This window comes from Phyllopteryx taeniolatus, chromosome 15 (genome assembly GCF_024500385.1).
Source record: "Phyllopteryx taeniolatus isolate TA_2022b chromosome 15, UOR_Ptae_1.2, whole genome shotgun sequence".
NCBI lineage: Eukaryota > Metazoa > Chordata > Actinopteri > Syngnathiformes > Syngnathidae > Phyllopteryx > Phyllopteryx taeniolatus.
The window spans coordinates 2,342,597-2,360,877 of NC_084516.1; the positions used below are offsets into that span (position 1 = coordinate 2,342,597).

At 44.5% G+C, this 18,281-nt stretch overlaps 1 long non-coding RNA gene across 4 annotated transcripts; it reads right to left on the reverse strand.

Moving 5' to 3' along the window:
- Positions 1–1,097: 1,097 nt before the first annotated feature.
- On the reverse strand, positions 1,098–9,468 carry LOC133465155 (uncharacterized). 4 transcript variants are annotated; one of them, XR_009784557.1, is made up of 4 exons: positions 9,362–9,468; positions 8,892–9,085; positions 7,676–8,147; positions 1,098–3,663 (listed from the first exon to the last, which is right to left on the reverse strand). It is a non-coding gene; the product is annotated as an uncharacterized LOC133465155 (long non-coding RNA). The 4 variants fall into 4 exon arrangements; XR_009784559.1 differs by having other exon boundaries at positions 8,892–9,021; positions 9,362–9,467; XR_009784556.1 differs by having other exon boundaries at positions 8,892–9,462.
- Positions 9,469–18,281: the final 8,813 nt, after the last annotated feature.

The window sequence follows — 18,281 nt, forward strand, 5'->3', positions numbered from 1 at the left end:
AGCGCACCATTAACTCGCCTTTTGTTTCGCCGCCTTCATCCCGCCGCTTGTAACGCGTATTCATCGATTCCACCCTCTCAACCTGAAGATGAGAGAGAGCCCTTGCGGTCCCAGGAGAGAGGTCCTCCCGCCCCGCCCCTCCCCTCCCTCCTTCCTTACTGAAGGGTGATGAAACACTCAAGAAAGTTGTATCACAAGAGTGGATCCCGCTTCTCTCGCCGCACATCATTTCCCCCCCCCCCCCCCCCGCCCCCTACTCCTACTAGCCCTCTAACCCCCCCGGGGGTTGCCGTTCGCCGCAGTGTACGGTTTAACCCGCCCACTTCTCATTATGCACACACACAGACACACACTCTCGCAGTGTACTACCGGCTGCATGCTCAATAGCCTTAAAGTGAAAGAAAAAAAAAAACATGATGGCTCTCATTAGCAGTCTCACGCTGCTAATGTGCAGATTAAAAAGACACGCCCTTGTGTGTGCATGCGCTTTGCCAAGTACTTGGGGCATTGTTAAAACCTTCCCCGTAGCGACGACGCCTCGGTTTCTCACATCAAAGTGTGACTTTACTCCATACCGTACGCGACTTACAAAAAGTTCGGGATATTGAGCTTTGGGGTGAATTTTGAGTTTGAAAGTAAATTGCTACACAGATCCTACACAGGCGAACGTGATCGCTCAACGTTTGAGGTACTTTTGCCCAACTCGAGCTGAACTGAAGAATTCACAACAGGTGTATGATCCGTGAACATTTCCAAGGACGTCCACTCCTGCGCCTTTCTGTGACTCTTCCAGTCTTTCTGTATCTATGGTAAGCGGATTTCACATTTTTACTATCGGGAATTAACATTGTAGATATCAACAACGTCTTTGCGACTAGTCGGAATTACATTTTGAATAGTTGGAATTTTCATTCACGATATCTGTAATAGAATTGTGACACGTCAAAATGAAATATCTACGAAAATCTAACGACAAATGAGATCACTTTTCCCATTCATGTGTATGGGTTCAGAACTAGCTTACACGACAGCACGTCGACGATCGCCAGTTAGAACGTATTGTAAAGCCCCCGCAAGTAGTCAAGGATAGACACGGCTGTCTTTCAATTGCTTTACTGAACAAACTGTAACAAAATTAACATGTAGTAAACATTCGTAGACAAAGGCCGCAACTGACACCCTTAGTCAGTTAACAGCTAGCCACTAACGGCAAATTCAAGTTTCATTCGATGACTCCCACGTGTACACACACAAAGTCACAGATAATACAGTCTACACTGTGAGGATGGCGACACCAAGTGGACAATAATAATACCTTCACCTCCCATGTACATTGTGTGGTTCAATAATACAAAATAATGTTTTAGTCAATTAGTCGATGGGCTCAGACAATGGCTGGATGGATAGTCGATGGGGTAATCGGTAGAATAATCGATTCTAAAAATATCTGCATTTCTAATGACTGCCACACACTTCTCTTCAATATCCCGACAAAGTTGGCGCATGCTCATCACGGTTACTTCCAATCATAACGATCCATGTACTACCCGAATAAGGTTGTGTCGTGGGCACAGCACGCACCACACTCTGGCTGTTCCTGACAGAATCCAATAATTGATATTTAAAAAAAAAAAAAGAAAAAAGATCTTTGAGAGAGCATTTGTGCATCAGAGCATTGAGAGAGATTCATTCATGAATAAAAAGCTACAAAGTTTTAGCCACATAAGGTCACTCACAGATCCCCAGAAATTTGCGCAAAACGTTTTGGGGATTTTTTATTTTTATTTTTTCATGTGAGGAGCTTTTACGACATGGCAGCCATTAGATGATGCACTGACACAGATTAATGGGATGCCCTCTTTCTTTTCCCGCACTTTCCATCCTTCTCCTGCTTTTCCGTGGAGACTCGGTGAAGTGCTAAAAGCTAGCGTGGTGTGCTTCCACGGGGCTGCGCTTCCAAATCAGTCTAAAAAGGAGGGAGAAATGTCTGTCCTGTTTGGGCAGAGTAGTGTAACGTTTTGCTTTTAGGTTAACAAGCCAAGTCGCTAAGCCAGAAATGGTAACATTTTTTTATGAACATGAGGCCTAGTTACTATCTGTGGCGGGAGCAAGCGAAGCCAGCCAAGTTCATGTCTAGCTACTTAGCTTGTAAACCAAAACGTTAACATGATGCTACTAAAGTGAGGCCAAGTTACTATCCCTAGTGCTATCTTAACTAGATAAGCTAATAAAGCTTTAACGTTGAGCTTGTTAACAAAAAAATGTTAAGCACACTTTAAAAAACAAAATGCTACTCGACTAACGTTAGGCGAAGTTACTACCCATAGCAGATGCGACTGTAGCCAGCTAAGCTAACGAAGCTAGCTACGTGTCTTGTTACATAAATTGCTAATCCTACTCTACCAATTTGACACATTTATTTGTATTTCAAGCAAGCTTGGCCAGAAATGGTAACAGTATGCTACTAACCTGAGGCCTAGTTATTATCTCTGACGCTAGTAATCTAAGCTAGCTAACTAAACTAGTTATACAGTTATACAGTGAAACCGCATTTAATGTAGGGGCTATATTGTAGACCCACACACAAAATGTGAAAATATGGAGAGACCCTAGATAAAAAGTTTTCATAGTTTTACCCTTCCCACACATTATAAAACTTCACTTACAAAACACATTTAAACTCCAAGAAAGTTTCCTAAAAGTTACACGTAAAACAAAAGACAATTAAATATGGTATATTTAAATACCAAAATGTTCAAACAAACCATATTATTTCGGCTAACAAAAGTCCACTAGCTTAATGCTAACATGCAGTGTGAAATGCCATAGACCGGATAATGGAAATTAGCATTGATATTACAGTAATTTAAAACTGTCAAACAACTTCTACTTTAACACGCACAGAGCACCAACATACAAACGAAGCATACAAACCTCTTCAAAAGCATATATTCGCACTGCTCTTTGGGAACGACGGCAATTCCTGGAGCTTAAAAATCTACGATATAGCAGAGGTGCAAACGATGAACTGCGATATAGCATGGAAACACTACAGTACAAGTGGGAAATTTTAATGTTTAATACACCTTATAAAGTTCTCCATTGACGGGGAAAGCAGGTGCTCCGCCCGTCTCCTCTTGTAGATTTTAAACACGTCGGATTAAACATTGTTGCCTGATGAGTTGATTGGACGCGGTGACGAGCCGCCGATGAGCTTTCCATTCTGTCACTTTGACTCCTTTTGAGCGGGCGAGTGCACCAGGCAGCCCTGACAGGCGCGAGGACCCTTGATCACGGTTAACCGTCTCAGTCAGGGGCGGATACACTTGGATTTTTCTAAACGCTAGACGGGCCAGGTCATTGGTCGATGAATTTAAAAATGGTTTTCTTTTTTTAAATTCAACCAAAAATGGCCGCCGCGTGTCTCGTTCACGACGAGCCGTTGAAACGACGCTACAATGAATATCCGTCTTTGATGAAGCGCAGGCTCTTTAAGATGCGTGGAAGCCTCGTAAGCAGCCACTGACGATCACAAAGTGCGTGTGTGTCGTTGCGCCCGAATTCAATTGGCTTGCATCATCTCAGAGGAAAATGATCCCAACTCTCTGGCGGTTTAGACAGGAGGAGTCCGTTGACGATCATTAGCCGGCCCTCAGATCTCGCCTGTGACGGACGGGGGAGAGAGAGAAGAAAACCAGTAGAATTTGACGCCTTCCAAAAAGTCCAAACACTCAAATTCAAGCTTGTGTGTGTGTGTGTGTGTTTTGTTTTTTTTTTAATACATGTAGCTAGCCTCATTGGCTACTAGTGGTAGTATCCCATTAGCATTTTTGGTTCATGAGTTAATTAACTAGACTAATTAGCTTCGTTGGTTACGATAAGGAGCACGACAGTAAATTTAAGCCTCACTGATGGTAACTCGACATCAGGTTAGTAACATAATTTGCATGTAATCGTCACGTTAGTCGCATAAAGGCCGGCTGGCCTTGCCAGCGCTATGGATAGTAAGTCGGCAGCAGATTAGCAGGTAGCATAGCATGCTCATTTGCTCCCTTCTAGCATAATGTGAGCATTACGTTGGCATTTTCGTTCGCTGTCAAACATAACATTTAGTTTTCCTGAGATTTTGAAAAGGTTCGACTCATAGTTACACTTTCAAACACATATAAGAACATTTGAACAGTTTCATCTTCCTAATTTGGGACTTTTTTTTATGGAACATTCACTAATAAGGGTTGTCATATGAAGCATTGGAAAAGTAATCAAATGTAATTAGTTATATTACTTTGGGAAAGTAATTGCACGAGTTAAAACTCATATTACGTTTTCAACAGGATTACTTGTAACCAACTACATTTACCAAGTTATCTTCCCCACGCTTAAAAAATGGAATCCCACCGTTGCGGAGGTAAAGCGCTACAAGGGAAAAGAAAAACAAGTAACGGAGACGAAGAGATGGCGATGCTCGGCACGCTTGCAAACGGCGCTATCAAAGGGGGCTTCAAAGCCCAGCATCCTCGTCTCGCGGGTAATTTGCCATCCCGCATTCTTCCCACTTCAAAGCGTCGGAATACTGCAAGTGGGAGTAGCGTTGGAAAGGGGTGGGGGTTGGTGAGGCTAGGAATCTGATTCCGGTCATAAATGCTGACACCGGGCCCGTTTGATATGAGATTCTGGGAAGAGTTGGATTTGTCATCGCCTTTGAGTGTCTTTGCCGCGCCCTTCGCAAAACCTTTGGCTCTTTGGCTCGTCGTACGCTAAAGCGGCCAACGCGGGACGTTCCCGGGATTGTCCATCCGCCTTTGAATTTGTCACGGGATGACAGAAGGTTTACGAAATTGAAACTCTCATACTCGTCTACTCATTTTTTAAGTCAATTTTGCCTATATTAACATGAATTGAAATGCCGTTAATCATTTCCAGTACTTAAAAAAAAAAAACACCTCCAATTTTTTTACGTTTTTAATTAAGGGTAACTTAAGGCGAGCGACGTCGCGCACGCTGTGATGGCGAGTTTAAAACTTCGGCACGGTCAGCGGAGACTTCGATCACGTTCCGCTCGTAAACACCGACAATTTCACGACACCACATTTAGACTGCAACGATATTACGGCAATTCTACATTTGGACTTGCCTGTAAACTGTTTAAAAAAAAAAATGGAAATTTGCAATATAGCGAGGTTTCACTGTTATTTCGTTATACAGCAGTTAGCTGGTATTCAAGTAAGAATGTTACAATGGAATTTCAACGTAAGTGCGCAACGTTACGACCGCGTTCAACAGGTGCGGCGTTGGAGTGCAAGGCGGGATGATCAATTGATTGTAACGCTGCTAAATCTAATCTTTGATCTTTGACGAGCGCTGTGTTCCCGGGCGGCGGCGCCCATGTTTGCTTTATTTGAGTTTGCCGTTTCGGCTGTGTGCGTTTCGTTTTGCAACTAAGCGGGAGGGATCTACCTCATACATACATATTGTACCTGGATAGGAGATAAGCATCAAAGTAGCGATGTGTGTGTGTGTGTGTGTGTGTGTTTGACTGATTGATGTCTGTGTGCAATTGAAAATATGAAAAGCGCACGCTGCTGCCATTGTTTTTCGTGTCGCATTGTGCAATGTTACAGCTGATACAACTAGAGGTGGTTGAGTTTTCGAGCACTTGCATAAATCCTTAATAAATGGCCAAAAATGACTTGCAGATTCACTCCAGTGTTGGAAAACTGCGCGGGACTCTTGTGTGCCAATGTGACGGCAGGTCAAGCTGTTTATGTATTTTTTTCACTTCTAGTTGAAGTTTACTTTAAAAGGGACACATAAAAACATTGGATATTGAAACACCACAATGTTCGACCTAACCATTTCATTTTGTCTTAGCGAAAGTCTGCGAGCTTAATGCTAACCTAGAATACGAAACCCCCATCGACGGGCTAGCAGAAATGAGCAAAAGATGTCAGTAATTTGATACATTCAAAGAACTGCTCTTTTAACACACACAGAACAGAAATGCATACAAACAGAGTATACAGCAACTGTCACCGGCATAGATTTTTGTCTTTGTGACAATGTTAATAACGACAACAATAATGAAAACGTTTTCCCTGTCAAGTGGTGACTGTGAACCAAAAGTCGAGCTCCTTAATGTCGGCCAGAATGAGATGAGCCTGCACATTGTTTGTCCACAATTAAGGCTGAGTACTCACTAAAGCCCCCAGAGATCATTTACAACAAGCTCACCACCGGTCAACAACTCCTCCGCACCACCTTCCTGCCTTTTCCCATGCTGACATTTTCGACCTTTGGCAAAGTCAGCGAACGCGACACAACACGGAGCAAAAGTGTGACATCGAACTTGCATAAGTCCAGGCGAGGAAAAAAAATAAAATAAAACCTCTTATGACCTGCAGCAACTTTGAAATATTAACCTTTTTATGGCGCTCTGATGGCTTAATCGCCAATCAATAGCGCTTCGCCGTGGCGCGCGATGGCGGCCCGGCCAGGAAACCCGCGGCGGTGATGAAAAATGCATGAGCGGGGGCGGAGGCACAGCGGTTGGTGGTGGTACTAAGGGGGTTGTTGGGTGGGGTGGCGGGCAAGAAAATGAAATCTCGACCGCCACTCTTGCTGACTTGCATCGGTGCAGCCCGGATACGTTTGTGACGGGAGGCTGCAAAGTTGTACGCGCGTGCGTGTGTGAGGTTTTAAGTACAGGAGTACATCAGCGGCTTTGAACCGAAGCTCACATTTCTGAAGCTCAACACAAAGCAAAAAATGGACGGCTTGTAACATGAAAAATGTATGACTCGTGGCATTTGTATGTCTATAATTATCATAACAGCTATACTCGTTTCTTTTAGCCCGTCTATGGCAGTTTGCATTATGTGTTAGCATTAAACTAGCAGAGTTTCGTAAGTGAAATGATATCATACGCGTTTAATTCTGCTGTTGTTTGTGTGGGTTTCACAGCCAACTTCAACTGGGACTTACAAATAAACAGCAATATGGGAGGTGTAAAACTATAAAAATTATATATACTTTTTAAATGATCTATATGGGGCCCTCTATATCGCGGAATTCCACCTGTTGCAGGTGGGTATCCCCCACAATAAACGGGACTTCACTGTATAACTTGACTATAACTCGCAACACAACTCTACAGAAGCACTAGCGTATTTGTTGACCTCCTGCAGAAAACAGGACACCGCGCACACACACCAACATGATTTTGTCACTTTAATTTGTACAGACGGCGCCTTTAATCTTTCATGACCCGCGGGGGAAGCAAGACAGGGCCGCTAAAAATAGAGCGCAGGGTCACCGCTAACATTTGCTTGCTAGCAAGAGGCTGGCTTGTGTTGTTGCGTTTTTAGTTTTAGTTTGAACAGGGAGCGGAACGTCAGGAGCGGAATTGTGGCCACTGTACATTTCTCACACTAGTGACCTTGTGGACTTGAGTTTTGAAAGTCTGGTGTTTTAGGGCGAAATTGGGCTTCAGCCGTTCTGTCTGGTGCACGAGGTTCAAATTTGGTAGAACGAGTGCGGAATTGGCTAAAATGAGGCTAAAATGGCCGCTTCGAATGAAGTTTCACAGAAAAGATGGAAACAGGTGAATAGCGAATGATGAATATGTAGGGGATTATTGTATAAAGATTTTGCTCTTGACTCGCTCCTTTGAACTCACCCTAGCCACGCCCCCTTTCGGCTAGCTGTCGGCAAACGAGGTGCGAGTGCTCACTCTGAGCTCTCGCTTCATCGCTGTCATAGATAGCTGTATGGAAATACATTATTCGCAGAGAACGCTCAGGTAAAGTACGGATACCTGACAAAGTACAGTGGCAAAGTACGTGCACCGCCGCCTGTCGGATCGGATTTGGGAGCAGGTGAGCTGAAGCGGCATCTACCTGCCGCGGCCCGCCGCCACCTCCTGCTTTCACGCTCCAGTTGGCGGCCTCCCGCGGGGACAACTTTCCTGAGGAAAAAAAACAGACGGACAGCAAAGAAGAAAAAGAAGAAGACGCGCTAACCTGACAGTGATGTAATACTCCTCGCCGGTGACGTGCTGCAGAATTACCGGCAGATAACTAGATCGTCGAACGTTCCCAGACGGAGGAGCCTTGAATGCGCTGTCGGGCCGCTCGTTTCCATCAAGCTGCCTGAAGTGAAAATATTATTTTTTTTAAGCAGCTTTGTCATCATCAATCACAATTCATCGTGGCATAGAGGCATAACCAAAATAGCGTCGGCATTGATCTAAAAAAAAAAAAGGACGACTTATCAATATTGATGATCTCGGGGCGAAGGACGACGACAACTGAAGAGGCGAGCACAAGTATCGGGATTTACACCCTTGCTCCCCTTCCTATTTAGTGCTTATTTACTGTACAGTGAACCTTCGTTTATTGCGGGTACAAGAATGAAATCTTCAAAGTAAAATGTTCCTGCCCCAGACTGCCCCAGGGAAGCGGTGGTGGCTACACAAGTAGCTTACCACCACTAGGATGTGACTGTGGAGTGCAGGAATATTGCGTTCATTTGGAAAGCGTCAATTGGAAAGTGTCCCTTGAAAAGTCGAATGCAGTACAGTTAGGCTGGTGAGGTGAAAAGTGTCCTGAAATTCTTGAGTTTTCAGGAATTCTGTGTAAAATGAAAGGGGTCGAGTGGGAGAAGCGGCAGTAAAACAGGCCAAAATCCAAATGTCAGGGAGTCAGCCAGGGCAAGAGGCTCCAAAAGCAAACAAGTGTGCGGTAATTCTTGATCCTTGGGGAATTTTGCTACCACCAACACTAACAACAGGTTAGGGTAGGGTAGGGGTTAGGGTTAAGATCAAGGTCAAAAAAAAAAAAAAAAAGGGTTTGGCATTAAAAATCTAACTGAACTGTGACGACTGCTGCAGCTACCTCGCTGGAATTCGTCCGAGGGTCATCGGAACGATGGGGACCTGACCATTTCTTCTCGTAAGCCTTTGAAAGCGCCAAGATGACATCGCCAGGGACTGCGTTGCACTCTCAGTGAGTGACACGCTTGACGCTGGAAATCAGTCCAATGCGTCACTTTTTTGAATGTTTTCCTGCTGAATTCTTATTTGTGTAGGCTGAAAACAAACCCCCAAAAAATCAACTCATCATAACAAAAAGGAATTTAAAGATATGACTAAAAAGCGTCGGAATGTGCGTGGGAGGCGAGCACCAACGCCCGAGAGACCAGTTTATGAATATAATAACGCAGGGAGGGGGCGGCTAATTTAGCATGCTAATAGGAGTGACATTGGAGGAGCCCAGAATGGGCTCATGCCATTGTTTGCCTGCCACTTAATGAGCGGCGAGTAAACCGCGCTAGTAAACGGCACCAGCGACTCGTTAACGCTCACATCAAGCAGTTTTCTTTCATTCCCAGTAAACTGCAGCTCTCATTTGGGGTCCGGGTCTTTGTTCCCTCTTCTTTCTCTGCTTCATGTCGACGCCCCCACTACCCCCCCCCCCCCCCCCCCCCCCACCCAACCCCCCGCTGCGCTCGCCTACCAAACCGGCGCCCGCCGACACTAGCTACCCCCCCCCCACCTCAGCCACATGCCCCGCGCCAGTTTGTCCCTCATTATCGGTCCTTACGACACCCAAAGCGACCTTCCCACCCAGCGTGGTGTCATGGCGGCAGCCTCATTATCTCCGCAGACGACGCAGGGCATTGTGGGACTTCAGACGTTCCCCTCGGTTAGGCGACTGGGGGTGGGAGTTAAATTGGCCGCAGCCTAAATCGCAATTATTGTGTTGCGTGAGGTGTGGAAAAAGACCAATACAGTAAACTCCGTTGGTGAAAATCTGCCATATAGAGAGACCATATCATTTTAAACAATAGTTTTACCCCGCCCACATGGTATAAACACATTTACATTTCTTAAAAGACAATAAAACTTATAAAAGGCCATTTCCTTAGTGCCTGTTCTCACTCTCTCACCTTAACGAAATAGAAGATTATCGTATAACATCACTCTGAGGAAAGGAAAAAAAAGACTAGCGCAGACATCTCCTAATTTGAGGCGAAGTGTGCTTCGAGCTTTTCAATGCGAAACGCCTTAGATGGGCGAACGAACAGCATAGGTGTTGTAACCCTTTAAGCCACAGGTGTCAAACGCGAGGGCCGGGGGCCGCATCCGGCCCGCCACATCAATTTATGTGGCCCGCGAAAGCAAATCAAGTGCGTCGACTTCACGTTTCTTGCTAAAATAACAACAGTGCAAATCGTCTTCCATTTTGTATAACGTTGATTGCAAGCATTTTTATTACCGATCCCCATTTCAAAATAAACTGAATGAACAACTTTTTACTGGCTTCTGGTTTCAAATATAGTGATTCATCGATTTTGTTTGTGTACATGTAATAACATGAGCCAAGTGTACATTTACTGTATGTGTGTTCGCACTCATGACGGCCCTCCGAGGGAAGCCATAACTACGGTGTGGCCCGCAGCAAAAAATTAGTTTGACACCCCTGCTTTAAGCAATGGATATTGGAACACAAACAGTGGAGCAAGCCATGTAGACAGACAATGCAACAATAGTCACGATTATATATTCTTTGTCCTCTGTTTAACTCTTTACATTCTATTATTTATGTCATTTCTGTCTGTTTATGTATGTGTATGTATAAAGTCCAATATTATAGTGAGATTTTGCTCATGTCAAATATTTGCCTGACCTCGATCAAGGTCGGCAAGCGCTGAAATCGACTATTCACCCCAAAAGGTCCGCAAACAGAAAAGGAGGAAAAACGTTTTTTTATTTTTTATTTTTTATCAGCTTCTCGAATTCCGCCTGCGAGCGGCGCAGAATTGCAAAAGAGTCAACAACCCACCAATCCATGACTCTCACTCACATCGCCTCCATCTTGGCGGCGTCATCCCGCCAATATTCCCGTCGTCCTCCTCCTCATGTACAGTTTGGTGCCCCTTTCGGGGCCAAAATATTTTGTCGAGGGCGGGTGAAGTTGTTGTCATTCCTCAGAGACAGATGGCGCGGGGGGGGGCCGATCCGCCGCGGGCTGGCAAGGCTGGACGGGCTCCATGAGCTGTAGCGGGTAACCGGGGGCCCAGAGTGGGACGTGGGTGGCGCTCGGATCCTCAACGCCGCAGTATTCGTCAGGCACGGGAGTCCACTTCCCCCGCCCATCTGTTCCCTTCGTTTCTTCCACGCACACACACGTATACGTCACGTAACATACACTTTCGGGTTGGCTCGCAATTGCACCGGCGCCTCCTGAACAAAATTAGCTCGCCCGCCAGGTTGGATGGCGCCAGCTGACGCGTTTTTTTCGGTTACTCAACATTTTGTCTCATTTCCACGCAATGTCGCGCGCACACATGCTGTACCCGCTAATGGGCGCCACATACAAGTCATCGCCGCATCTGACGCCGCCACCTGTTGAGGGCGAGCAGGTAGACAGCATGCGGGCATAAGGTCTGTGATGCATGTTTTTAACCCGCATCTCCCGCATTGTCACCCCCTCCCCCTTCCGCCCAAAATCTCAGTGTTTTCCTAATTAGCGCACTGCTAACGTGAATGGAAGTACTGTGAACCTCCACAATATCGTGGTTTGCCGTCAGTTTCCCCATATGGCGGATTTTTAAGCGATTGTTTTATTAATGGGTTGGCACAGTGCACGAACAGTCTGTTTGTATTTGTCGATGCTCCTTGTGTGTTAAGTAGCAGTAGTTGGAAGGTTTAGAATGACCGTGATGTGGATGCTAACTTCCGTTAGCTTGTCGATGGCGTGATACAGCTCTGGAAAAAAAAAAAAAAAAAAAAAGCTGCGAGACCACTGCAACAATTATTAGCTTCTCTGATTTTGATATTTGTATAATATGTTCTGTGTAGGTTTTATAGAATATTACCCGTATAAAGTACTGATTCCTGTCGGTGGGGCGGGGGGTTGTGGTCTTTGGTCTGTGCTGTGTGTTAGCATTAAGCTAGCGGACTTGATGTGATTGGGTTGTACATTTTGGTGTTGAAATATACGTTTAATTGTCTTTTGTTTTGTGTGTCAGTTTTACAGGAAAATTCAATTGGGAGTGACAAAAAAAAAAACAACAACAACGTGAAGCAAGTACAAGCGAGAGTCTTCCTTTCTCCAAAGTGATGTTATATGATATATACACCGTCTCCCATTTCTTGACAGCGAGAGAGTGAGAACAGGTGCTAAGGAATGCTTTACAAGTGGATTTTAATGTTTAAATAAGCTCTAATGTGCTTCAAACTCGTGGGGGAGGTGCATCATTTTTTTTTTTTTTGAAATGTTTGCAATTGTTTGGAATTGTTCTGTTTTCCCCGAAAAGAAACACATCAAGCACATAGGAGGAGCTGGCTGTTAGCGGCGCGTTAGACTTGAAATATTAATGCCTTAATATGGCGCAGTTGGCACGCTCGCCAGGTTATTTGTCACACTCCAGAAAGCTTGTGAAGTTAAAAAAAATAAATAAATGGAAGCAGAACACTAGAATCGTTTTGTGGCTTTTGTTTGATTATGGCCGCACGTTGGCCTAGTGGCTGACACGTCTGACTCATTGCTGAGGTTTGGAATTCGAATCATTCGTGTTTGTAAGTGTGTGTCATTGTGTTACAGTGTGTGCGTTCGTGTTATTTTGTGTTATTGTGTGTCACCGTGTATCATTGTGTTAGTGTGGGTATCGTTGTGTTATTTTGGGTCAGTGTATGCCAATGTGTAGCATTGTGTGTGTGTGTGTGTTACTGTGTGTCAATGTATGTTATCATGTCCATGCGTGTCTTCTTGTTATTGTATGTGTCTGCTATTGTGTGTCAGAGATTGTCATTGTGTATCATCGTGTGTGCGTGTGTGTGTTATTGTGTGTCAGTGTCTGTCGTTGCGTCGCATTGTGTGTCACTGTTATGCTTGTCAGTGTGTGTCAACGCATATCATTTGTCAGTGTGCGTGTCTGATTGTGTGTCATTGAGTATTAGTGTGTCAGTGTTTGTGTCTTTGTTATTGTGTCAATATGTAGCATTGTGCTCGTGTGCTATTTTCTTATTGTGTTTCAGGTGTGTTTGTGTGTCTTATTGCATGTCAGTGTGTATCAGTTCTTGTCAGTTTGCGTTTGACTGCGTGCCATTGTGTATTATTTTGTCAGTGTGTTTGTGTTAGTTTTTATGTTATTATTGTGTGTCAGCGTGTATCAGTGGATGGGTGTCATTGTGCTCTGGTGAATCAATACCAGTGTGTTTTATCTTTGTTGTGTTGCGGTGTTTTTTTTGGGGGGGGGTTTCCCTTCCCTCAAACATTTGTCATCTTTTTTTCCGGAAGAACTAAATCCACCGAATCCCTGGTGAAATGCGGCTTCAGTTTCAGTCCCTGCAGACTTGTGTGAAAAAAAAGAACATTTTGATTTTATTTTTTTTTTAAAAACACTTACAAAATGTGTTTTGCTAGTTGCTCCTTCCTTTTTACCCCCCCCCTCCCGCTCTGTGTGAATCTTCCAGCAACAGATGGCCGGTGGAGAAATCAGCAACACGTATATTTATTTTTTTCTGCCGCTTATTTTAACAACAACAACAACAAAAAAAAAAAAAGGTCTCAATTGGACATCCACACAAACACACACGTTTGAGTGTCTTCCAGCTGGGGTTATTTTGATCTTACATCATCCCATGGACTGAAGAGCGCGCCACAAAGCAACCTCCGCCTGAGGTCACGTCCAGTGAGGCTCATTGAACGCTTCAACTCAGGTTGTGTGTGTGTCTGTGTGTGTGCTAGTGCGCGTGAGGATGAGATAGAGTACACAAGCAGGGAAGTCATCATCATTTGTCTAAATCACCAAAACATACAGTTCAGTGAACCTTTGCTGTATCACAGATTTCTAAACGTAATTTTTAAATGTGATTTTACAGTACACGCTATTGTGTACTTCAGTGTAGTACCATGTTGTGCCACAGCACGCCAGGCAGCACTGAGCTGGACTGGAAGACATGTTGCGTAAATAACCAGAGGTGTGGAGAGAGTTAAAAATTGTGCTCAAGAATAGGGTTAGTTTAGAATAATCTGACAAAGGTAAAATTCAAAAAATGCCTTCCTAATATTGACTTCAGTAAGAGTAAGTATTCGGAGAAACAATTACAGTAATTCCTGACTGTATTGCAGAATCAGTCCATCACAGATTATTTTTTTTTATTATTATTATTGATCGGTGTAGTGCAGTTACTCACCTGCATGTCTCTGGTACAGTTAGCATTTTTGGCTACATGACTCGAAAGTTGCATCAAACGTCTCTGGTACAGTTAGCATTTTTGGCTACTTGACTCGAAAGTTGCATCAAACGTCTCTGCTACAGTTAGCATTTTTGGCTACTTGACTCGAAAGTTGCATCAAACGTCTCTGGTACAGTTAGCATTTTTGGCTACATGACTGGAAAGTTGCATCAAACGTCTCTGCTACAGTTAGCATTTTTGGCTATTTGACTCGAAAGTTGCATCAAACGCCTCTGGTACAGTTAGCATTTTGGCCTAGTTGACTCGAAAGTTGCATCAAACGTCTCTGGTACAGTTAGCATTTTTGGCTACTTGACTCGAAAGTTGGCGGCACGGTGGCCGACTGGTTAGAGCGTCAGCCTCACAGTTCTGAGGTGCGGGGTTCAATCCCCGTCCCCGCCTGTGTGGAGTTTGCATGTTCTCCCCGTGCCTGCGTGGGTTTTCTCCGGGCACTCCGGTTTCCTCCCACATCCCAAAAACATGCATGAATTGGAGACTCTAAATTGCCCGTAGGCATGACTGTGAGTGCGAATGGTTGTTTGTTCCTATGTGCCCTGCGATTGGCTGGCAACCAGTTCAGGGTGTACCCCGCCTCCTGCCCGATGACAGCTGGGATAGGCTCCAGCACCCCCGCGACCCTAGTGAGGAGAAGCGGCTCAGAAAATGGATGGATGGATGGACTCGAAAGTTGCATCAAACGTCTCTGCTACAGTTAGCACTTTTTGCTACTTGACTCGAAAGTTGCATCAAACGTCTCTGCTACAGTTAGCATTTTTGGCTACTTGACTCGAAAGTTGCATCAAACGTCTCTGCTACAGTTAGCATTTTGGCCTATTGACTCGAAAGTTCCATCAAACGTCTCTGCTACAGTTAGCAATTTTGGCTACTTGACTCGAAAGTTGCATCAAACGTCTCTGGTACAGTTAGCATTTTTGGCTACTTGACTCGAAAGTTGCATCAAACGTCTCTGCTACAGTTAGCACTTTTTGCTACTTGACTCGAAAGTTGCATCAAACGTCTCTGCTACAGTTAGCATTTTTGGCTATTTGACTCGAAAGTTGCAATAAACGTCTCTGGTACAGTTAGCATTTTTGGCTACTTGACTCGAAAGTTGCATCAAACGTCTCTGCTACAGTTAGCATTTTGGCCTATTGACTCGAAAGTTCCATCAAACGTCTCTGCTACAGTTAGCAATTTTGGCTACTTGACTCGAAAGTTGCATCAAACGTCTCTGGTACAGTTAGCATTTTTGGCTACTTGACTCGAAAGTTGCATCAAACGTCTCTGGTACAGTTAGCATTTTTGCCTATTGACTCGAAAGTTCCATCAAACGTCTCTGCTACAGTTAGCATTTTTGGCTACTTGACTCGAAAGTTGCATCAAACGTCTCTGGTACAGTTAGTATTTTTGGCTACTTGACTCGAAAGTTGCATCAAACATCTCTGGTACAGTTAGCATTTTTGGCTACTTGACTCGAAAGTTGCATCAAACGTATCTGGTACAGTTAGCATTTTTGGCTACATGACTCGAAAGTTGCATCAATGGCTCACGCCAGGAGAAATGTTGATGCAGAAAAACAAAACCTTACTAATTTCAACTCCCACATTTGCTAAGTCACCGAGTTGCTGAGTGACTGAATGACTGGAATGATATAAATTCACAAGACCGAGCTGGCCTGACGTATTATGGGCAGGAACAAATGCAAGTAAACTTATATTTCCTCAATAGTTATTGTCAAACATGTTACTTTTCTTTTTGGGTGGGGGTCGGGGGGGTTTGATTCGTGATTCGTCGAGGAGACTTTCGGGAGGGGAGGAGTGCGTGTTGGTCAATGATGTGGATCTCATTGATTTCCAGTTTCCTGACAAGTGTTCAGTGATTTCCTGTCCCGGGCCGAAATATTGTGCTTGTTAATCCATCGGCGCGCCACCGTCTGCAGTGTGCGTGCGTGCGCGCGCGCGTGTACATGTGGGGTTCAACGCAAACAGGATGCTAATGAGCCCGCGCTAATCAATGTGTGCTTAATCAGCTATTCAGCTCGGAGCGAGCGAGTTCATGAGAAAGTGCAGCTCTTTGTGGACATCTCGCTCCTCTTCGTCCTCCTCCTCATCCTCGCTGAATGCACGTTCACGTTCCCTCCATGAGGCCGAAGAAGAAGAATCCTTTAATTGACCCTCAAGGGAGAAATGCTCTTTTGATTTGATTTAATTTGCATACATGTAAACACACACACAGGGATATATATATATATATATATATATATATATATATATATATATATATATGCACAAGGAAGAATTTTCGCTAATTTTGCCTCATCGTAAATAGGAACAATTCTGACATAAAGTCGACTTTCAAGGTTATGAGTCAGAATTGACATTAAGTGGATTTTAGTCAGTGAATGGACTTACACACTTTTTATCATCTTTTTTTCCCCGAACATCATACATGACTGACAAGTGAAAGCAAGTTATTCCAATGACTCGAGCGGATTTTTCTGTCTTTACCGGGAGTTTTGCCCGCGGCCGTCTGCATGCGTTTGGCTGCATTTGAGCCGGGAAAGCCGAGCTGTCGTTGTAACGCGTGCCGCTCTAAAGATTAAAAGAAAAAAGAAAATAAATCCCCGCCTGACGGACTACGAACCGTTTGAAGAATAAAAAAATATTATAAAATAAAGGGAAAAAAGATGGATATGTCTTCAGGTGGAGATTGCAATGCAGTGGATGATGCTGCTGATGATGATGATGATGATCACGTTGGTGTTCTTCAGTTTTCTTTCCATTTTCGTTCAGAAATGAGCTTTCAAGATGCAAGTCAGCGCGTGCACTTTGATGTGCCGCTCGCCGCTCATTAGGCCCTCGCGCGTCCAAACGTGACTGACGACGCCGATGTTTTTTTTTCATCATCAATAGAAGCGAGGGGGGTCAGGGGGGGGGACGTCACTCGTCCTTCAATTCAAGTGTTCTGCTGCCGTCTGACATACTGTACACTGCTACCTTGACTTAGGACTGTCAGGTTTTGTTTTGTTTTGTCTTGTTTCGTTTTTTTTTCCCGAATTTCTTCGGTCACAAGCCGCCACTCGGTCCATGTTTTGCTCAGAGTCAAAATTTGAGTTGCGAGCGATGCTTTCGGGTATGCTGTCGCTTGAGTGAACTGAAAAGAAAATCCCTAAAATAAGGTCCAGTGAATCCCCCGCATATTTTTTGTCTAAATGAAGCTCCTCAACTGACTTCAGCCTAGTTCCCTGGCACCAGGATACCGATTTTGGTCGTAGTTATTGAACACGTTCCTCATTTAAGATTGTCGGCGCAGACCAGTTCCAGACCCTAAAATCGGGACAAATCCACTCTTAACGCAGCTCAGATCTAAGGAGGATCTTATCAAACACAAGATTGTGTGGTGCTTGAGTGGACTTTTTTTTTGGGGGGGGGGCTTTGTGGCTGATTTGAATTCATTTGAACGGGGAATAAATTGGGTGGCGGAAAAAATGAAAGTCAGTGTATTTGTTTAGTTTTTATTGTTTTGCGTTATGTTCCTGCAAAAGTGAAGCATGTACGCTACGGCAATGGCGCGTGCGAGGCGGCCAGCGTACGTAATGCAGCTAACGTACGGCTGGCATCGAGCAGCAAAAGGAAGGCCGCTGAATACCAACCAGACATGAAATATTCTTTTTGATTGCGCACTGCAGCTGCGGATTCTCGCCCCAGGGATCTTTTTTTTTTTTTTTTTTTTTTTAATTCTGCTTTTAAGCCAATGTGCTGTACACGAGCACACAGTTTAACAAATAGTCCTCCCCTGGAACCGCGGTGGCCCCACCGGTGCTTTTCTTGCCGCTTACAATCCTTCCCGACAAATCCCAAGCAACGCATCCACCCGTAGGCCGGGCGGGGCTACAAAGGGAATTATTGATTATTGACATTATTAATCTATGTGTTTACAGCGGCGGGGGTTGGGAACCTTCGTCGGAAGGTCTCGGCGGGCTCGTCGTGATGAAAGTGACCTTGCTTAGGAGCGACACGCGGCCGGCCGGGCAGCTTTT